The sequence below is a fragment of the Carettochelys insculpta genome, chromosome 14 (genome assembly GCF_033958435.1).
Source record: "Carettochelys insculpta isolate YL-2023 chromosome 14, ASM3395843v1, whole genome shotgun sequence".
In the NCBI taxonomy this organism is placed as follows: domain Eukaryota; kingdom Metazoa; phylum Chordata; order Testudines; family Carettochelyidae; genus Carettochelys; species Carettochelys insculpta.
This window is the reverse complement of record NC_134150.1, coordinates 20,012,061-20,028,120: the sequence shown is the minus strand read 5'-3', so window position 1 is coordinate 20,028,120 and position 16,060 is coordinate 20,012,061. Positions and strand designations below refer to the sequence as shown.

Genomic DNA, 16,060 nt, shown 5'->3' with positions numbered 1-16,060 from the left:
GAAAAGAGATGAAGGAGTATTCACAGAGGACCCCATCTAGAAGTCACTATTTTAAATTAACTCCGACACTCAGATACATCTAGTGGTCATTTCAGTTTTACCACTTAGTTTGTAAATGCAACTTAGCATGCTTTGAAAACCCACAACCTCCTACAACCCACAATATGAAGGGTATTAGAATAGTCAGTTATACACCAGAATACTAGATACTTTGGATCATGAGAAAAGGAATATTTTCCCTTTGCTTCAGTCAGTTTCTTAGAATTCTCGTAAAACTTAGGCCTGATCCTGAAGTCTGCCCATGCAGACCCCAGTACCTGTGCAGAAAACATATAACTCTAAATGGGCATAACAGTTGGCCTGTAGGGATCAGAAAGTGAGCTTTGCTGCATTTTAAGGTGTATATCCCACGCACAGATGTGTGCAGGTGTATATACACCTCAGATTTGCAAAAATGCTCAACTTTTATTCAAATAGAGAAATTAGCGGTCAGATATTTTGACTATCGTGGCATGCGAGTTTTTTTTAAATTCTGGTCCTTATTTTAGCTGTCTAAATAAAAGTACTCTTCTTTTGAATATGTAGGCTGGAGTGCCCACCTGAAACTCTCAAAAGGGGTCACCAATAGTCACCATGATTTATCTAATAGAAGTAATTATTAACTAAAAATGGGACAGAATTGTATTGAAACCTACAAAATACACTAAGGAAGTGATGTGTAATTTAGTTTACAATGGTGATCCACAAAGCAAGGTTAACACATATTATAGTAGTGCCTTGATTTACACAAGGGTTGTGGTCCCACACACTCTTGAATTTCACTCAAGTCAGGGGTGTTTTTTTCCCTGGCAGAATGCACGTTTTGCAGACGGGAAAGCAGCGGGAGCACTTGGAGCTCCTTTTGAAAGATAAGTCCTAGGGCTGGGGGGGTGGTAAGCCTTGCAGTGGGTTGGGGCCTGGGAGGAGGCCGGGGCGTTAAGCCTGGGGTGGGTTAGGGCTGCAGGGGTTGGAGTTGAGCCAGAGCCGTGCCCGAGAGTGTGTGGGTTGTACTGGGGTTGAGCTAGAGTTGTGGGCAGGTGGTCTGAACCAGGGCCGTGGGTGGGGGGCATTAAGCCACGGTGGGATGGTTGAGCCAGAGCCATGCTTGAGTGGTGAGAGAGTCAGGCAGTGGGGATTGAACCAGGGCTAGGGAGGGTTGAGCCAGAGTCGCATGTGAGGGGTGGTGAGCCAGAGCCAGAGTCGGGCACAGGGTGAGCTGGAGCCATGTGTGGGTGGCTAGCGGGGTTGGGATGGTTGAACCAGGGCCACAAAGGGTCAATTGAGCCAGGGCTGCAGGGAGCAAGATTTTGAGTTGCGCTTAACTCACATTAATGCAAGTTAAGCGCAACTTGAACTCACACATTTTGAGGGTTTACATATTACCAACTAATGTTTCCTTTGTGCTAAAGCACTGTAGGTTAGTATCAAAACACAAAAGCAGTCAAATAGCACTGTAAGTAGCACTTTTAATAAAGTAATTTATTAGGTGAGCTTTCATGGCACAGACCCACGAAAGTTAGTAATGTATTCATTCAATACATGGGTGACCAAGAGCTAGTCATGATTATGTTGGGACATAATGAATAAGGACCAAAAGGAATCATCTTCTGTCTCTCTCTAGGATTAAAATCTACTTTGTCATTATGCACAGATGCTCCTATCAAGGCAACCAAGATTGCTGTAAGGACACAAAAATCATTAACATAAGAAAGTGTTTAAGGATAGATTACAGTCAGCTGCCTAGAGAACATCATTACAGTGAAGATTATCAGCCTGTTTTCTACAACCAAGGTCTAAAAAAAGCATAATGAATTTGCAAAAAAGAAAGATGAGAGAGAGAATTTGACATAAAAATGTGGAAAAGAGGAAAGATAAAAGGAAAACGTGTGTGTGTGCGCGCAAGAGAGCGCGAAAAATATAATCTCCTAAATGAGGAAGTTACCTGGTTTACCTTTGCTGTGATTTAATATCAGTATGAGTAAATCATAAAACTGATTGGCATGAAGGAGCTTTAATGACTTTTACTTACGATGATAAACTAGCACACAGAAAGTTACATCAGATTACAAGAGTCATGGAGGTCCAATGGGCAAGCCAGCTGGCCTCAAGGTAACAGAAGCCCTTAAATTACTTCTGACTCCCTAGACACTCACAGTATTGATAAAGAAACATGTGCCTCTTCCAGTGTTTCCCCTAATTTTTTTTTCCATCCAAGGGTGGAATAAATTTTGTTACATGTTCCACCAACAAAAACATGCTGCCAGCTGTGGGTGCTCTACTGATCAGCTGGACAGCTCCCAAATCTCTCCTGAGCACTCATCTTACAGGGAACACTGGCCTCCACTCTAAACGTCTCCCCTACTGGGTTGATCACTACTGTGGTGATTGAACCATCAGGAGTTGATTCAGTGGCTCCAGTGAAGACCCACTAAATCGAGTGCTGACAGTTTGGAAGTCAACTGCAGTACTCCTCCAGAAGGTGATGAGTAAGGGGAGTTGACAGGAGAGTTTCTCCCGTTGCCCCAGTGTGGTGTAGATACCGCCAAAAGTAGATCTAAACTACATCAACTTGAGTTATGCTACTAATGTAACTCAGACTGTGCATATCCTTGACTGACTTTCCCCTGTAGTGTAGAATTTCCCTTAGTCTTCTAATCTTTGAACACAAGTCTCTTATTTCTTTGTTCCATGTAAGAACTGTGCTATGTTTATTTAGCATCTCTACTTTATCGAATGGAATAAAAACAAGCTCTTGTGGACATTATACCAACATGAGAGCCTTACCCTGAACTATATCATTACTTTGTGTGGCAGGCCAGAGGGCTCCTTCAGAATGGGAAAAGGGCAGCCCAAAAGGTGAAAAGACCTGCTGAATAGAAGGGGGGGGTGGGGAGCAGCAGCAGGGCAATTAGAAGCAGCTGGGAGGGAACTGGCTCAGGCAAATTGAGGCCAGCTGATGCCACTGCTGGTTTGCTGAAGGCCTTTAAGAACTCCCACAGCTGGAAGGTGGAAGAAAGAGTGGAAGAATGGGAGGAGAGGTATAGGAGAGAGAGAGAGCAAAAGAGAAAAAGTTTGAGAGCAAGTCAGACCAGCTTCAGTGGGGAAACAGCATGGGATGGAGTCCTGGGAGGAGTGGCTGGGCTCCCTACCCCAGAAACCTGCTGCAAGCCCCAGAGGGACTGATCCAAGCAGTGACCTGGATAAGAGGGGCCTTTGCCACAACTGAAGTCTAGATAAAGCCAGTCAGAGAGCTTGTATAATTGACTGACCTACATGGAGCACCATTATTTCAGATGACTTGAGAAGAGCTTAGCTCTGAAGAGATGCAAAGGCACTAAAAGCTGTGAGAATACTGGGCTTGGAAAGAATTGAGAACTGGTGTCTTCCTTTTTGAAGGGGGGCTGAAAAAGCAATAAAATGTCCAGGCACATGTCTATTACTGAAGGGCAAGTGACAATATATTGAATTACACAGAAAAGCCAGAACTGTATCTAGTATTTAGTAACCCCAGCCGATTTAACAATGCGTAGTACCTTCCTTGATGTTCCCAATACTTTTTACTCCAAGGAAAGTGTTGAGTAATCCAATATTAAGCAGTCCAAATGTTATCAAAAGACTACCTCACACAACAGTAAAATTCAACTTACTTTCAGGATGTTCATGCCTTCAGTAGCATACCCTCTGTGATTCCTACTATGCAGTTAATGTCCTGTTAAATTACGTACCTTTCCCACAAACAGATGCACCATCTATAGGATATCTTCTACACTTAGTATTAAGATATTACTGAAAAGTTATAGTTATTCACAAATTATCCTTCTACATATTTTCAAAAGGTCATGTATCCCATGCACATCTATCTTTAAGAAGCACATGCTGGATCTCCCTGGTCCAGCACCCTTGGGACTTGACTGGTCCTGAATGGGGAAATTTGCCAGACCTGGGGAAGTCCCCTGCCTCTGCTCCCCTGCCCACTCCCAGCCTGCTGCTGGCTCCACTTATGTCCCAACCAGCTTCCCCTGCCTGCAGCCCCACTACCTCCAATCCTGGACAACCTGCCACCAGCCCCAGATTCTGGCTGGGCTCCCATCTGTGGCCACATGAGTGCCAGCTCCAGCCCCTGCCCTGGACAACCTCACAGATGCCAACCCTGGCTCCATGGGTGTCAGTCCCATGGGGCTCCCAGTCCAGCAAGGCTACCAGGTTCCCAGCACAGCAGAACTCCCAACTATTGGCCTTCCTCCCACTATGCTCCCAGCTCCAGGTTGTCTGATCCAGCATGTTGCCAGAACAGAGAGTCCTACTTTTGGAAAGTGCAGCCTGTATGTATTTTTAAAGCGTACAGGATAAAATCATGACACAAGTACTCCACGAAACCACAACTCACTTTTAACGGAAAAAGTCATCATGAAAATGCAATTTAATTCTGTTTACAGATATAATCACAATAGGGCAACAATCATTACAAGTATTTCAAAATTATTTAGTTGCTGCCAAACCCCTTAGAGTTAGGATTTACAATGTACTAAAATTAACCAATGTTTTATACTATATTAAGAATTTTGTAAAATTTTATATTTTAATGTCTTAAGTTTCCTTATTTCTCTAGGGCAAAACTGCTTGCACAAAATTCCATCTGCTACTCCAAACACTTCATCTACTCACAGAAGTCACATGTTGGCACAGAAAAATCTCCTGTAAGACATGAAATACCTGTTCTATTTGATAAACTGCCATACTTAAATCATGTACCTTTTATAGCACAGTATAGTATGTTGTTAGTCTCTTATACCTCAAGCTTCAGTTGTGGTGCCTTTTTGGACCATCTGGCTATTGCTAACCATCAGCTCTGATTGGTATGACCAAATAAGATTAACAAGGCTAAGTAACAAATGGAGAATCCAGAAATAGGTGATCATCCTCTTAAAAGGGCAATTTGTATGTGAAAAATATTACTTTTTTTTAAACCAGCAATTCAATTGTGGGTGAAAATTTATATCCCTTGCACATCTCACTACTTGTTTCTGGGGGACAAGTTAGGAACAGTAGAAGCAGAGATGCATATTTTTCCAATATCTTCCAAAAATGTCTGTGGTTACACCAGATCACTGTGGTACGTCTGCCATTTTTTCCAGAGCTTCCAATAGAAGGGGGCAACTCAGAATTTTGTCTTGGGTGTCCAAGAAGCCTTGGTGAAAAGGACAACCCTGAAGATGTACTGAACCAGAGCCACTGAATAAGCCAATAAAAAAGGGAAATCAATGATTCTGAAGTTATGGCCATTTAAATAGGATGGACTCAAGCTTAGGAGGTCTTCGATTCGTGATGAAGATGCAATCTGAGATTGCCCAAAGATTTCAGTGCCAACAAAGCAAAGAAACCACACACCTAGAAACTTAACAGCCTGTACTGGTTTGAAAAAACACCTTAATCAAGGCCAGAAAGCACAGAAGTCTTTAGCAGGTTTAACTTTAAAGTCAGAAGGAAGACGGATTTGGCTCTTTTTTCCAAATTGCAGTGGTCAAACATAGCACGATTCCATCCAAACCCTTCAGCATGATGGATTAGAGCAAGACTCCAGAGGTCTTCATTTTGCAGTGGGCTGTGAATTTCTGATATGGATGGCTGAAGATAGAATGATTAGGTTCTATTTTAAACTGGACACTTAACGCAACAAGCAACACACATGCAGCCATACACAGTAGCTGAACTGGAACAGTCAGACATGTAGACTATTCACAAGATTTTCTCTCATCACATGATAGGTCTGCAAGCCAGCCAGAAATGGTTGGTGGATGTGTGCATATGATGTAAGTAAACTTTATTTTTATGGGAAGATAAAGAACAAAACTAACCTACCTGTAATCTTTCAGGAATCGTTAAGACGACACTGGCTAACCTAAGTGACTTCATTTATTGAGCAAATATATTTAAAAAAATACCTTTTGCTTGATTTCACTTAGCTTTTCAACAGAAATTAAAAAAGCAAAACTTTTCCACAATCATAAGTGTCCAGGACATTCAGATTCACTTCTTTCAATGTAAATTCATTCCATCTCTCTTCACCTTTCCCATCTTCCTAGCTAAACCACTCTTTTCCAGCTGAAGTGAATCCAACTCCTGCAACTCCAAATGTCATTTTGGAACCTTTGATTTCCTTTTCTCCTGCCTTCCAAGATCTGGCTAATGTATTCCTAAAGAATATTGACAAAGTATGAGGTGACCTTCACACCTCTTTTAGCTCATCTTCCCTTCCTTTCCCATCCATCTCTGTCCCTCTGCTTCTGCTCTTCCTCCTGCCAGTGATACAGTAATTTCATCTGTTCTCCTCTGCCAACCCTGCTTCTCACCTAGGTGGTCCCATTCCACCTATGACCCTCACACCAATTTCCACCACCATTCTCGCTCACTGCTCTGGATCTTTACACCCACAAAATTCCACCCTACTTGCCTCTCACACCTTAAAAACAAAAACCAGTCTTGGATCACACTTGCCTCTACACAGTCACCAGCTGGAGCTCCTCTCCTCTAATTCCATCCTAGACCATCACCAGTCCAGCTTCCACCTTTGCATTCTAAGGAACTCTTCCTTGCTAAAGCTCAGAACCGGCACTCCACCCTGATCTTCCTTGACCTGTCAACACAGCTGGCCATGTACTTTTTCTTGAAATTTTATCCTCTGGGGCTTCAATACTTCTGTCCTCTCATGTTTCTCATCCTTACTCTCTTATTGCTCTCTCAAAGGATCCTTCTCAACCCCTTTCTTACTTTCTCAGGATGCTCCAGGGATCTCTGGTTTTGGTCCCCTTCTCCTTTTCCTCTAACCTTATCTCTGGGTGATTTAATTCACAAATAAAAATTCAGCTGCCAACTTTATGTTCATGACTCACACCTCTCCCTCCAACAGACCAGTAAAACCTAAATCTTGATGAATCCTCTGAGGAATCTAGCCATCAGCTCAAAGTCAATGTGGCTAAATAGAGCTCCTATTTCTCTGCCAACAAGAAAATTCGGATCTATAATTCAGGACTGGTGTAAATCCAGTGATGGTGAGGCATTGCAGCAAAAATGTCTAAGTCTCGCCTATGCTGCATCTTCCACTGTTACAACCATCTGTGGAACTGCACTGGTGGTGAACCATGAGGTCTAATAGTTTATCTAGTGTAGAACTCAGTCAGCAAGTCTTACCAACAAGGCACCTTGTACTGTTTAGCCCACCCTGTACCACCATGGAGCAGAAACGAAAGTGTGGCAGCTTCAACAGTGCAATTACTCCTGCCCCATCTCCTCCAGCATAACTCTGACCACCATTCAGAGGTACTTTTGGCCATCTGCTCATTAGTATAACGTTTGTTTCCCAGTTGCATGAAGGGCTAAAAGCAGCCCAGGTCGCTCTGCTAGTTTCAATTATTTTATCCTCCTTTATGCTCCTCTTCAGGGCTGACTTAAGAGCAACCAAAGCCATGTTCATCAGGTTAAGTGGTGCACAGGGCTGTGTATGTGAGCACCAAACAAGACTGAGTTTCCTCCAGAGCTCATGTTGTTTGGTGTCAATATTGTAACTGCCGCTAAGCATTTTAGCAGCATATCATGAAGCAAAAGCATGTCTGCCTATGCAGGGAGTGCAGAGGTATGTTATGCTTTAGACTGGATGGATGTGAGTTAACAGAGATGGAGCTCTTGGAAGTGAAAAAGCATGTAATGTTCCCAGCTTGGAACAAGACCTGAAGGGCCATAGGATTCTGGTGGGAGCAAATACCTAATTGTCCACACCCACATTCGGGCTTGAATGCAAAAGTCCTATGGCAAGGGTCATCAATCTTTCCAAGGTGGCGTTCCAAAATTTGACCTTTTGACCACTACATACAGTCCAAGTGCTGGTGGTACTTTCTGAAGCCACTAATAGTCCTACTTACAACAGCTGCGTTAATAAATTAAGATGCAGAGATTTACTGTTCAGGGTGTGGCTGGTAGCATTAGATGGTCTTTTGTTAATCCAAAGGTGGCCTGGCTTTGAGCAAGATCATGACTGCATGTGGGAGAGGAGCAGGGCTGAGCTCTCACCTCACATGCCAATGAAAATTGGCTTATGTGCCACTCCTGGCGCCTGTGTCTGGGGTTGCTGACCCCTGCCCCAGAGGCATGTAATCTGACCTGCACTTGTTCACACAGTGTAGAGAGAATGATCTGGTGAGTAAGGTAGTGCCCAAAGACTGTGTGTGTGACTGTGAGCAACTTACTGAGTCCACCTCTTGCCTCAGTGTCCCATCTTCGAACTTCATACACATACAAAGTGCAACACACTGCACTGGGAGCACCCAGCACAGCTTAGCAGCATTGTACTTCAGAACTGTTCTACCCACCAGTGTCCTCATTCATCCCAAGAGGATAAAAATCTGTCACCGAGTGTGAGGTGCTGGAGAACAAGCATCTAGGAAATATAGAACGATACTGACCCTACACCTAAACTAAATAGAATTGCTGTATGGAAACTGTGGCGAAGTGGGAGATTGGTGGGGTGTTCAAAGGGTTTGTGTGTAGTGTGGGTAGCACTCAGTGCCCCTGGGATTTACTGATTAACAAGGCAAAGGGAGAGTGACCTGGCTATTGGAAAGACCCAGCTTACACCAGCACAGCCACTTCTGGCCTGTGGAAGAACAATGGGCTGCGAAGAGAAGATCCTGGAGACCTGACCAGCTGGTTCCAGCCAGGGAAAAACAAAGGATGGAGGAGAGAAGAAGCAGGGATGAAAAGAACAGGCAACCCCTATTTACCTGGTTGGAGAACAAAGGGCATGGAGGAGCTGCAGGAGGGGGATATCAGAGGCTTGGCTGGAAAGAGGGGGCTTCTGGACTGGGCAGAGAAAAGATCAGGCAGGGCTGCAGGGGACACTCAGACACGTTGTGCTAGGGAGGCCAAGCCCATATAAGTACCTTTGAGAGAACACTACAGTGAATACCAGCCTGCTGGAAAACAAGAATCTTACCATCTAAAATCATCTTTTAAAATATGTTATTGGGGAAAAAATAAAGAGAATTTAATGCCCAACAGTAAAAACCTCATAAAACTGAGTTTGGAAGATTGGCCATCCGTGGTAGTAACGTAAGTAATCTGCCATTCCAAATGGCATTTTTGTTAATGTAAAGCAAGCTACAAAGGTTAAAGTTTTGGCATTGATGATTAATGTCAGGTATTCAAGACTCTTTATAGGAAATGTTACATGCAACGACTGATAATATTTATCGGTAACTAAATTTCTCTGCTATTACCATCTTCGGTTGGTTGTGAATACAAACTCTTGAAGGTTATTGGGGTAATTTGAGATACTACTGAGTTGTCTCCTGCATTCAGAAACAGGTAGATCAACCAAAAATGGTCAGTAAGGTTTAAGATCAAGTGTTGAACAAAGGCCGCTGAGGGAAGAGGAAGTGTATACCTAATCTAAATCAGGAACAGCTTTATTTATCTTCCAGTCTGGTCTGCGGGCTCCCTCCTTCTCTGTTTATTCTGGGCCAGTCAAAAAAGAAAATACCATCTTTTAAAAATAATCATTAACCCTATGGCCCATTTTTATTCTTGTTAACTGCCAAACACAGTCTAATATAAAACCTTGGAATAAATCCCAAAAGAATTAAACTCTGGTACCAGTCTTGTTCCCATATAAGTTCAACTCTAATTGAATTCAACTGGAACAGAATCAAAGACAAATGGAAATTCCTTACTAGTAATTCTATTTCTTCCACTTCCCATCACACAAGAGAAGCAGCAGTGCAATAAGATTTATAATTCTGTGCACCAGGAAGTGAGGAGGCAAAAAACTGCCAGTCAAGGTCTGCACAAAGAAGAGAGCTCCCCCCATTTCCATTTCAGAACACCCTCCCATGCAAAGTACACATACGTTTACCAATAAATATAGGACATCGTCTTAAACCCAAAGAAGTTAAGCCAAAAACTCCCACTGGCCTTGAAACAAGCTTCTAGAGAATATAGAACAATAACAATCTGACATCTGAAATAAATAGAATTGCTGTACAGAAACTGTGGTGAAGTAGGAGATTGGTGGGGTGTTTAAAGGGTTGGCATGCAGTGGGGGTAGCACTCAGTGTCTCTGGGACTTACTGATTAACAAGGGAAAGGGAGAGTGACCTGGTGACTGGAGAGAGACAGCTTAGACCAGCACAGCCACTTCTGGCCTGTGCAAGAACAATGGGCTATGGAGAGAAGATCCTGGTGACCTGACCAGCTGGTTCCAGCCGGGGGACAGTGGAAGGGTGGAGGAGAGAAGAGACAGGGAAGAGAAGGGACAGGCAACCCCTGTTTACCTGGTTGGAGGACAAAGGGCATGGAGGAGCTGCAGGAGGGGGATATCAGAGGCTTGGCTTGAAGGAGGGGGCTTCTGGACCGGGCAGGGGAGAGATCAGGCAGAGCTGCAGGGGACACTCAGAGATGTTGTGCTAGGGAGGCCAGGCCTACAGGCTTGAGAGTTCCTATGCTGTTCAGTGCTCAATAAACCCTCCTGTTTCATGCTGGCTGAGAGTCACTTTGGTCTGAAGAACAAGTCTGCATTACTCCCTCTTGGAATGGAGGCCCCGGGGTCCAGAGCAAGTGGACTCCCCGAGGGGGTCCATGTCACAGACAGGCACACGGAAGACTCCAAGAGGTGCAGCTTACCATCTTAAATTGCACAACATAGACAATCCCCTCAAGTCTCCCAAAGTCTGCAGCATTTAGAACCAATAAATACCTAGACAGAAAATCTTCTCAGCAGCGTTCAGCAAAGAGAGAACATCAGTCCCCTCTGCATTGAAGCTACATAACAAGCCCAGCCAGGCAGGGACAAATCTCCCTGGAGTACCTTCTACCTTAGCACAACTGTGTGCATCAACCATGGTCACTGTAATCCACTATGAGTTAGTGCATGCCAACTTCACAATACAAGACACTGTCACTAGAAACAAACATACGTAAATACAGGATGACAATGCAACACCTCTGGCTACATTTGTACCCCACTTGCTTTCTTTGACACAGTTGTTAAGCTTTTTTTTTCCTGGATCTTGTGCCTGTTCCTAGGTGATAATGACCTAAAACAGCATGTTTTGAGGACTGCTATTTCATGAGTTATCCCAACAGATATATATCAGAGGGGGAGAAATCCTGTGGCACCTTATAGAGTAACAGATTTATTGGAACATAAGCTTTCATAGGCAAAGACCCACTTCGTCAGATGCATAAGAGATATGTTCATGTGATATATTACCCCATGAATGTGCTAAGAGTTAATAAATTGGACCTGAGAAGGTAGAATATTTTCAGTATCCGGACCACATGGAGTTTTTAAGGAGCATTCATTGAAAAGGAAACTGAGGCAGGCCTAGGGCCAGCCAGGAGTGTCAACTGTCAGGCACACCCTTGCTACAGACTATTAGAATTAGTTCAAGTGGTAGAGGTCTCTTCTGTGGTCCTGTAGGTCTTTGTGTGGCCTACAAGGTGCATTGGCTACACAACTGGGATGCATCTTTTAGTGAATTCTAGCATGTCATGCACTACCTGGCCATGTGGAGCCCACAGGCAGAGGCTATAATTCCTCCCACGCATGCTGAAAGTCCCATTTTAAACTGTGGTACCTCACCACACACTGGAGAACTTTTACTGACTGATAGCCTGGTCCACAGAGCCAGTGAGTGCACAGTACACTGAAACCTATGCCCCAGCTAGTGTACATTCATACACCATGTAGACAAGTCCCCTGGTTCAAAACCCACTGACTAGAAATCAGAAAAACTAGCTTCTGTTCCTGGCTTCTGCCACTGAGTTGCCATGTGACAGTGGGCAGGTCACTTAACCTCTCTGGGCCTCTGCTTCAAAGCAACAAAAACACTTGAGGTGAATTGCTGTGGGGGAAAAAAAACCTAAACAGACAGGTAATTTACTGTCTCATAAGAACAGAAGGAAAAATGGATTAATGCTCTTTGGCATATCCATCATTAAGAAATGTGCATATTATTCTAGAGTAGGCAGAAGAAAGCCATTTGCTACAGAAATGATTGGGGCTCTGTCCAGAAAAAAAACAAAAACTGTATACAGGTTCACATAATTTGCTTTAGATTTATAATCCAACAGTGACACATGATCTCATTTGTCAGATCTTTCTTCATTTTAGAGACTAATTAAAACATAAATAGCTCTGAGCATAAATCGACCATTTACAAGCAGGTCTGACCCCAGCTGTTATTCAACTTCATCTTTGGTGGATGTCTCTGGACAATTCGCAGTTACCCTACAGTGACTTTCAGGAATTACTTATCTGCAACCAACAGACTTCTATTCTTCAGTACGCATTCTACTGCAAGAGAAAGAACCTGCTGAACAATTACCACTGTACACTAATTATTTATGGTTGGAAATGTTGAAACAACAAGCTCTTGAGGCATATAATTTGTTTTGCCCTCAACTTGTTTAAGTCTAACAAACAAAGCTTCCAGTTATAACATAAAACCATTACATCAGAGATTCCCAAACCTTCCTTATAGCATCCCCCTTCCAGTTCTTCTGGCTGCCCAGGTATCACTATCCTTCTCATCTCTGATAACGGGTGTTCATCTTAATAGGCAAAGTTATAGTGCAACATATACAACCAAAAAATCCAACCCTAATCTCAGCTCAGTTAGATTGGACAGCTGCTGGGCACGTGAACCCAAACTGCACTGTGATTAGAAATGAGGAGTGTGTATGTACATCAGCATATCTGTGCTCTCATTGGTATATCCTAAAGTAAATTAACTACCATATTTTACATAAAACAAATTCCCATGACATTTTAAAGCATCATGTAAGCAGCCTATTATGAAAATGCAATAAATAAAATCCATTATTACACAATTTCGCCCGCATATTCATCAGAGCTTCTTACATACTCCCATATATCATCTGATTATATTATGCCCAGATTCTTAGCAAGACCATCAGGATTTTCTTGTTTGTTTTATTCAGTTTGTTTGGTTTAACAAGAACCATCACTGAAAAAATGTTCAAGTCCTCCCCGCTGCAACAACTCACTTGGTGGGACAACGCTTCCTCCGAACCCCTCCCACCCTTTAAAGTGCTACATGACTGCTGTTTTGTTTCCATGAGCTATGGCTGCTTCTTGCCCATTCTTATATTGCATTTCTGAATACTCAAAGGATAGAAAACATCTACTGGAGGTCTAGTACCCAGAGGATCTCTCTTTTTAACAGGCTTTATCATGACATGCCAGGCCTTCCCATAGTGACACTGGCTAAGGACAGCTGAACAAATTGATCCAGAAAATTGTTTTTCCTTCTAGGTGCAGCTGGAAGAGTTAATCCATTTCTTGTATCATTCTATTTTTCATAGCATTCACTGAAATCACTGTAGGCATTGCCAATCAGCAACACAGTGGAAGAAATCACTATAAAAGATTAATTTGAATCCTTCTGGCACTGTGTCTGTGCCACTACATTCCACACTTACACATGCAGTTTTGAAAACCTTAGCAAGCAGCTCATGCGCACCAAGGTCCTCCCCCTCCCCGCATTCTGTGAGTAAGTTAGTGAGCCAAACCTGGGAACCTGCTAAATGGGGAAAGAGTTTGCTGCTGTATGTGTACGTTTATGTACCTGCAAGTTGCACTAATCTCATGTTATAAGCTACTAACACAATGGCCACGTTCAAAGCCAAAGGATGATGCCAGAACTCCATTCTAAGTAGCCTATTATATATTATACATGTTTCTTCATATTTTAAACTTTGGGCTTTTTTTCTTTATCATGGATTAGTACAGTACCTCTGTATCCATGGTGTGGCAGGGTCAGGCCAGAAGGCTCCTTCAGAGTGGAAGAAAGACAGCCCACAGCCCTGCTAAATAGAAGCAAAGGAGAACAAGGGAATTGGAAGAGGCTGGGCGGGAGCTGGCTCAGGCAAACTGGGGCCAGCTGACTCCACTGTTTGCTTGCTGGAGGCCTTTAAAAAAACTCCCACAGGTGGAAGAGAGAGGGGGTGAAGGTGAGGAGAGGTGTAGAAGAGACAGAGAACAAGAGAGCAAAAGAGCAGAAGTCTGAGATGGAGTCAGACCAGCTTCAGCTCAGAAACAGCCGGGGTGCAAGTTTCAGGAAGAGTGGCTGGGCTCCCTACCTCAGAGATGTTTTGCAAAACCCCAGCCACTGGGGGGAGGGGTAGGAGACTGGTCCAATCAGTGGCCTAGGTAGAAGAGGCCCTTATCACAATGGCTACATTTCACTTGTTGTTTTAATATATTTAATCAATACAAAATAATTTGTATTATACTTTAAGATATATTTTTTTCTTTCACTGGATATGACTGTGCACTGGCCACAAAGAACAACCAGGAAATGAGTGGTATTCATGCCTGTGCAAAAATAGGGCATGGTTTTCTTGTTACAGCATTATAGTCTAAGATTTCTTCTTACACTCTGATTTTACATGCATTTTATAAAATTACTATGTGCAGTCATATGATTTGTAAAATAAACTGCTCAAACCAACTTTCCTGTGCAGGTCTGCAAATATACCTCAGCCAGGGTTCTTTAGTCTCCAGTTGCTCCCATCTGGCCTTCTCCATGTAAGACTTTACCAATTACCAGTGCTTTTTTGGAGAGAGGGCATTGGGGGAAGAAGGTTCAGGTATTGAGCTGTCTCCCCATCCCCTCTCCCCAGTCAATCCTATGGCTGGGACTGCTTAGGTTGTGGTACTGGGTACCGGCAAGTACCGGCACAGAAGAAGCACTGCCAACTACACTCTAGTTTTGTAACAGAAACAATGCTAATTTGGCATAAACTTGAGTGGATTAATTTGGTTGAATTTTGTTTTATAAAAACTCTTCTATTCCTCATCTAGCTGTAGGGTAAAGTCCAGACCAACATCTTCCCCCCTACCCCCACCCTGCCGCCAAGATCATTATTACTGGACAGGAGTTTTAAAACAATGAGGAAGAGTCACAACACTAGCAATGTATAATCATGGATAGGTAGTGGCATAATGAATTCTGAACACTTGATAAAAAACCTTCTTTAGTGATTTTATGCATAGATATAACCCTTTTCACCTATTCATTTGGATTTAAGAGGCACCTTGTCCAATTTCTGGGCACTTGTGAAGATCAATAAAATTAATGGAATAAATGTATGAAAAGATATTTGACCTTCATTGCTTTCCATATGAAAACCCTCACCCATTATACAAATGGGCTTCAACACATCACCTGACCCAGGAAAAACCCATGATAAGAAGGGACCCTTCCTTATGGCATGCATTGAAGCTCAAAATCAAGGAAAATATAACCAGCCCATATCTTTTTTAATGGGGTATGTAGTTTTTAATCTCTCAAGTCTGCCACTTTCTGGTCCAGCAACATCCATGGCCGGGCATGATTTTAGATAGCCAGATGTCCACTTATCTTGTGTGTGGTGGCCAAGTTCCTCTGGGGTCCCCTAAGGGTAGTTTCCAGCCACCAGTCCTGGCTCTCAATGGTCTGTGCTGTTATTGAGCTGTCATTTACCTCAAATTGTCTTCTAAGAGCTGTATTTTCAACTGCAATCCTAACACACAAAGAGAGGAAAAGTGAATTTTAGGTGGTGATGTTCCAAATCATGATAGCACCTGTTAACTGTACTCTATTTTAAAAACTTTTGTTCAGACTTTCTGGAAAAATGAATATAGGAAAACTTTAGCATTAATGCACCTACAGATTTTTGCAATGGTAGACTGAGGGCAAATTTCAGGAAAGAAACATTTCATTTTCTACTCCTAGTTGATTTCTAATGCAAATACCATACTAACAGGCTTGTAAGCGTGACTCATCACAGTGATACTAGAAATATAGGCCTGCTTTTTTCTACTAATTTGGTTCATTTTTGCTGAAGAAAATTGAATACCTTGGTCACAGGTTTGCCCAAACATGACCATTTTCAGCCTTGCATAGAAAAATATCAGTTTTTAAAAATGTGCTGCTTATGATTCTCATTAACTCTTTATTTTCAC

At 42.9% G+C, this 16,060-nt stretch overlaps 1 long non-coding RNA gene across 1 annotated transcript in view; it reads right to left on the bottom strand.

Annotated features, from left to right (window-relative positions):
• LOC142020874 (uncharacterized) overlaps window positions 1–15,612 on the bottom strand; it is a 607,189-nt gene extending 591,577 nt beyond the window's left edge. Inside the window, exon 1 of the long non-coding RNA XR_012647533.1 lies at window positions 13,847–15,612. This is a non-coding gene — a long non-coding RNA (uncharacterized LOC142020874). The remainder of the gene's footprint in view (window positions 1–13,846) is intronic.
• Window positions 15,613–16,060: the final 448 nt, after the last annotated feature.